Below are 6,000 nucleotides of genomic sequence, written 5' to 3' on the forward strand. Positions count from 1 at the left end.
GCGATCATACTGCGCTTTATGCAGGGCCCGAGCATTGAGAGCGATCATATTGCGCTTTCTACTGGGCCCGAGCAGTGAGAGCGATCATACTGCGCATTCTGCTGGTCCCGAGCAGTGAGAGCGATCATACTGCGCTTTCTGCTGGGCCCGAGCAGTGAAAGCGATCTTACTGCGCTTTCTGCTGGGCCCGAGCATTGAGAGCGATCATATTGCGCTTTCTGCTGGGCCCGAGCAGTGAGAGCGATCATATTGCGCTTTCTGCTGGGCCCGAGCAGTGAGAGCGATCATACTGCGCTTTCTGCTGGGCCCGAGCAGTGAGAGCGATCATACTGCGCTTTCTGCTGGGCCCGAGCATTGAGAGCGATCATATTGCGCTTTCTGCTGGGCCCGAGCAGTGAGAGCGATGATATTGCGCTTTCTGCTGGGCCCGAGCAGTGAGAGCGATCATACTGCGCTTTCTGCTGGGCCCGAGCAGTGAAAGCGATCATACTGCGCTTTCTCCTGGGCCCGAGCATTGAGAGCGATCATACTGCGCTTTCTGCTGGGCCCGAGCAGTGAGAGCGATCATACTGCGCTTTCTGCTGCACCCGAGGTGTGAGAACGATCATACTCCGCTTTATGCGGGGCCCGAGCTGTGAGAGCGACCATACTCTGCTTAGTGCTGGGCCTGAGTAGTGAGAGCGATCATAGTGCGCTTTCTGCTGGGCCCGAGTATTGAGAGCGATCATACTGCGCTTTCTGCTGGGCCCGAGCAGTGAGAGCGATCATACTGCGCTTTTTGCTGGGCCCGAGCAGTGAGAGCGATCATACTGCGCTTTCCGCTGGGCCCGAGCATTGAGAGCGATCATATTGCGCTTCCTGCTGGGCCCGAGCAGTGAGAGCGATCATATTGCGCTTTCTGCTGGGCCCGAGCAGTGAGAGCGATCATACTGCGCTTTCTGCTGCGCCCGAGGAGTGAGAACGATCATACTCCGCTTTATGCTGGGCCCGAGCTGTGAGAGTGGCCATACTACGCTTAGTGCTGCGCCTGAGTAGTGAGAGCGATCATAGTGCGCTTTCTGCTGGGCCCGAGCATTGAGAGCGATCATACTGCGCTTTCTGCTGGGCCCTAGTATTGAGAGCGATCATGCTACGCTTTCTGCTGGGCCCGAGCAGTGAGAGCGATCATACTCCGCTTTATGCAGGGCCCGAGCAGTGAGAGCGATCATATTGTGCTTTATGCTGGGCCCGAGTAGTGAGAGCGATCATACTGCGCTTCCTGCTGCGCCAGAGCAGTGAGAGTGAACAAATTGCGCTTTCTGCTGCGCCCGAGCAGTGAGAGCGATCATACTGCGCTTCCAGCTGGGCCCGACCGGCGAGAGCGATCATAATGCGCTTTCTGCTGGGCCTGAGCAGTGAGAGCGATCATACTGCAGTTTCTGCTTGTTCTGAGCAGTGCGAGCGATCATACTGCGCTTTCTGCTGGGCCAGGGGAGTGAGAGCGATCATACTGCGCTTTCTGCTGGGCCCGAGCAATGAGAGCGATCATATTGCGCTTTCTGCTGGGCCCGAGCAGTGAGAGCAACCATACTGCGCTTTCTGCAGGGCCCGAGCAATGCGAGCGCTCATACAGCGATTTCTGCTGTGCCCGAGCAGTGAGAGCGATCATACTGCGCATTCTGCTGGTCCCGAGCAGTGAAAGCGATCTTACTGCGCTTTCTGCTGGGCCCGAGCAGTGATAGCGATCATACTGCGCTTTCTGCTGGCCCCGAGCATTGAGAGCGATCATATTGCGCTTTCTGCTGGGCCCGAGCAATGAGAGCGATCATATTGCGCTTTCTGCTGGGCCCGAGCAGTGAGAGCGATCATACTGCGCTTTCTGCTGGGCCCGAGCAGTGAGAGCGATCATACTGCGCTTTCTGCTGGGCCCGAGCATTGAGAGCGATCATATTGCGCTTTCTGCTGGGCCCGAGCAGTGAGAGCGATCATATTGCGCTTTCTGCTGGGCCCGAGCAGTGAGAGCGATCATACTGCGCTTTCTGCTGGGCCCGAGCAGTGAAAACGATCATACTGCGCTTTCTCCTGGGCCCGAGCATTGAGAGCGATCATACTGCGCTTTCTGCTGGGCCCGAGCAGTGAGAGCGATCATACTGCGCTTTCTGCTGCACCCGAGGAGTGAGAACGATCATACTCCGCTTTATGCTGGGCCCGAGCTGTGAGAGCGACCATACTACGCTTAGTGCTGGTCCTGAGTAGTGAGAGCGATCATAGTGCGCTTTCTGCTGGGCCCGAGTATTGAGAGCGATCATACTGCGCTTTCTGCTGGGCCCGAGCAGTGAGAGCGATCATACTGCGCTTTTCGCTGGGCCCGAGCATTGAGAGCGATCATATTGCGCTTTCTGCTGGGCCCGAGCAGTGAGAGCGATCATACTGCGCTTTCTGCTGGGCCCGAGCCGTGAGAGCGATCATAGTGCGCTTTCTGCTGGGCCCCCGCAGTGAAAGCGATCATAGTGCGCTTTCTGCTGGGCCCGAGCATTGAGAGCGATCATACTGCGCTTTCTGCTGGGCCCTAGTATTGAGAGCGATCATACTACGCTTTCTGCTGGGCCCGAGCAGTGAGAGCGATCATACTCCGCTTTATGCAGGGCCCGAGCAGTGAGAGCGATCATATTGTGCTTTATGCTGGGCCCGAGTAGTGAGAGCGATCATACTGCGCTTCCTGCTGCGCCCGAGCAGTGAGAGTGAACAAATTGCGCTTTCTGCTGCGCCCGAGCAGTGAGAGCGATCATACTGCGCTTCCAGCTGGGCCCGACCGGCGAGAGCGATCATAATGCGCTTTCTGCTGGGCCCGAGCAGTGGGAGCGATCATACTGCAGTTTCTGCTTGTTCCGAGCAGTGCGAGCGATCATACTGCGCTTTCTGCTGGGCCAGGGGAGTGAGAGCGATCATACTGCGCTTTCCGCTGGGCCCGAGCAATGAGAGCGATCATATTGCGCTTTCTGCTGGGCCCGAGCAGTGAGAGCAACCATACTGCGCTTTCTGCAGGGCCCGAGCAATGCGAGCGCTCATACAGCGATTTCTGCTGTGCCCGAGCTGTGAGTGGGATCATACTGCGTTTTCTGCTGGGTCCCAGCAGTGAGAGTGACCATACTGCGCTTTTTGTTGGGCTCCAGCAGTGAGAGCGATACTGCGCTTTATGCAGGACCCGAGCAGTGAGAGCGATCATACTGCGCATTCTGCTGGTCCCGAGCAGTGAGAGCGATCATACTGCGCTTTCTGCTGGGCCCGAGCAGTGAAAGCGATCTTACTGCGCTTTCTGCTGGGCCCGAGCAGTGAAAGCGATCATACTGCGCTTTCTGCTGGCCCCGAGCATTGAGAGCGATCATATTGCGCTTTCTGCTGGGCCCGAGCAATGAGAGCGATCATATTGCGCTTTCTGCTGGGCCCGAGCAGTGAGAGCGATCATACTGCGCTTTCTGCTGGGCCCGAGCAGTGAGAGCGATCATACTGCGCTTTCTGCTGGGCCCGAGCATTGAGAGCGATCATATTGCGCTTTCTGCTGTGCCCGAGCAGTGAGAGCGATCATATTGCACTTTCTGCTGGGCCCGAGCAGTGAGAGCGATCATACTGCGCTTTCTGCTGGGCCCGAGCAGTGAAAACGATCATACTGCGCTTTCTCCTGGGCCCGAGCATTGAGAGCGATCATACTGCGCTTTCTGCTGGGCCCGAGCAGTGAGAGCGATCATACTGCGCTTTCTGCTGCACACGAGGAGTGAGAACGATCATACTCCGCTTTATGCTGGGCCCGAGCTGTGAGAGCGACCATACTGCGCTTAGTGCTGGGCCTGAGTAGTGAGAGCGATCATAGTGCGCTTTCTGCTGGGCCCGAGTATTGAGAGCGATCATACTGCGATTTCTGCTGGGCCCGAGCAGTGAGAGCGATCATACTGCGCTTTCTGCTGGGCCCGAGCAGTGAGAGCGATCATACTGCGCTTTCCGCTGGGCCCGAGCATTGAGAGCGATCATATTGCGCTTTCTGCTGGGCCCGAGCAGTGAGAGCGATCATACTGCGCTTTCTGCTGGGCCCGAGCCGTGAGAGCGATCATAGTGCGCTTTCTGCTGGGCCCCGGCAGTGAAAGCGATCATACTGCGCTTTCTGCTGGGCCCGAGCAGTGAGAGCGATCATACTGCGCTTTCTGCTGGGCCCCAGCAGTGAAAGCGATCATACTGCGCTTTCTGCTGGGCCCAAGCAGTGAGAGCGATCATACTGCGCTTTCTGCTGGGCCCGAGCAGTGAGAGCGATCATAGTGCGCTTTCTGCTGGGCCCCCGCAGTGAAAGCGATCATACTGCGCTTTCTGCTGGGCCCGAGCAGTGAGAGCGATCATACTGCGCTTTCTGCTGGGCCCCAGCAGTGAAATCGATCATACTGCGCTTTCTGCTGGGCCCGAGCAGTGAAAGCGATCATACTGCGCTTTCTGCTGGGCCCGAGCAGTGAGACCGATCATACTGCGCTTTCTTCTGGGCCCGACCAGCAAGAGCGATCATACTGCGCTCTCTGCTGGGCCCCAGCAGTGAAAGGGTTTATACTGCGCTTTCTGCTGGGCCCGAGCAGTGAGAGCGATCATACTGCGCTTTATGCAGGGCCCGAGCATTGAGAGCGATCATATTGCGCTTTCTGCTGGGCCCGAGCAGTGAGAGCGATCATACTGCGCTTTCTGCTGGGCCCGAGCAGTGAGAGCGATCATACTGCGCTTTCTGCTGGGCCCGAGCATTGAGAGCGATCATATTGCGCTTTCTGCTGGGCCCGAGCAGTGAGAGCGATCATATTGCGCTTTCTGCTGGGCCCGAGCAGTGAGAGCGATCATACTGCGCTTTCTGCTGGGCCCGAGCAGTGAAAACGATCATACTGCGCTTTCTCCTGGGCCCGAGCATTGAGAGCGATCATACTGCGCTTTCTGCTGGGCCCGAGCAGTGAGAGCGATCATACTGCGCTTTCTGCTGCACACGAGGAGTGAGAACGATCATACTCCGCTTTATGCTGGGCCCGAGCTGTGAGAGCGACCATACTACGCTTAGTGCTGGGCCTGAGTAGTGAGAGCGATCATAGTGCGCTTTCTGCTGGGCCCGAGTATTGAGAGCGATCATACTGCGATTTCTGCTGGGCCCGAGCAGTGAGAGCGATCATACTGCGCTTTCTGCTGGGCCCGAGCAGTGAGAGCGATCATACTGCGCTTTCCGCTGGGCCCGAGCATTGAAAGCGATCATATTGCGCTTTCTGCTGGGCCCGAGCAGTGAGAGCGATCATACTGCGCTTTCTGCTGGGCCCGAGCCGTGAGAGCGATCATAGTGCGCTTTCTGCTGGGCCCGAGCAGTGAGAGCGATCATAGTGCGCTTTCTGCTGGGCCCCCGCAGTGAAAGCGATCATACTGCGCTTTCTGCTGGGCCCGAGCAGTGAGAGCGATCATACTGCGCTTTCTGCTGGGCCCCAGCAGTGAAATCGATCATACTGCGCTTTCTGCTGGGCCCGAGCAGTGAAAGCGATCATACTGCGCTTTCTGCTGGGCCCGAGCAGTGAGACCGATCATACTGCGCTTTCTTCTGGGCCCCACCAGCAAGAGCGATCATACTGCGCTTTCTGCTTGGCCAGGACAGTGAGAGCGATCATACTGCGCTTTCTCCTGCGCCCGAGCAGTGAGAGCGATCATACTGCGCTCTCTGCTGGGCCCCAGCAGTCAAAGGGTTTATACTGCGCTTTCTGCTGGGCCCGAGCAGTGAGAGCGATCATACTGCGCTTTATGCAGGGCCCGAGCATTGAGAGCGATCATATTGCGCTTTCTACTGGGCCCGAGCAGTGAGAGCGATCATACTGCGCATTCTGCTGGTCCCGAGCAGTGAGAGCGATCATACTGCGCTTTCTGCTGGACCCGAGCAGTGAAAGCGATCATACTGCGCTTTCTGCTGGGCCCGAGCATTGAGAGCGATCATACTGCGCTTTCTGCTGGGCCCGAGCATTGAGAGCG

Source organism: Amblyomma americanum, chromosome 4 (assembly GCF_052857255.1).
Source record: "Amblyomma americanum isolate KBUSLIRL-KWMA chromosome 4, ASM5285725v1, whole genome shotgun sequence".
In the NCBI taxonomy this organism is placed as follows: Eukaryota; Metazoa; Arthropoda; class Arachnida; order Ixodida; family Ixodidae; genus Amblyomma; species Amblyomma americanum.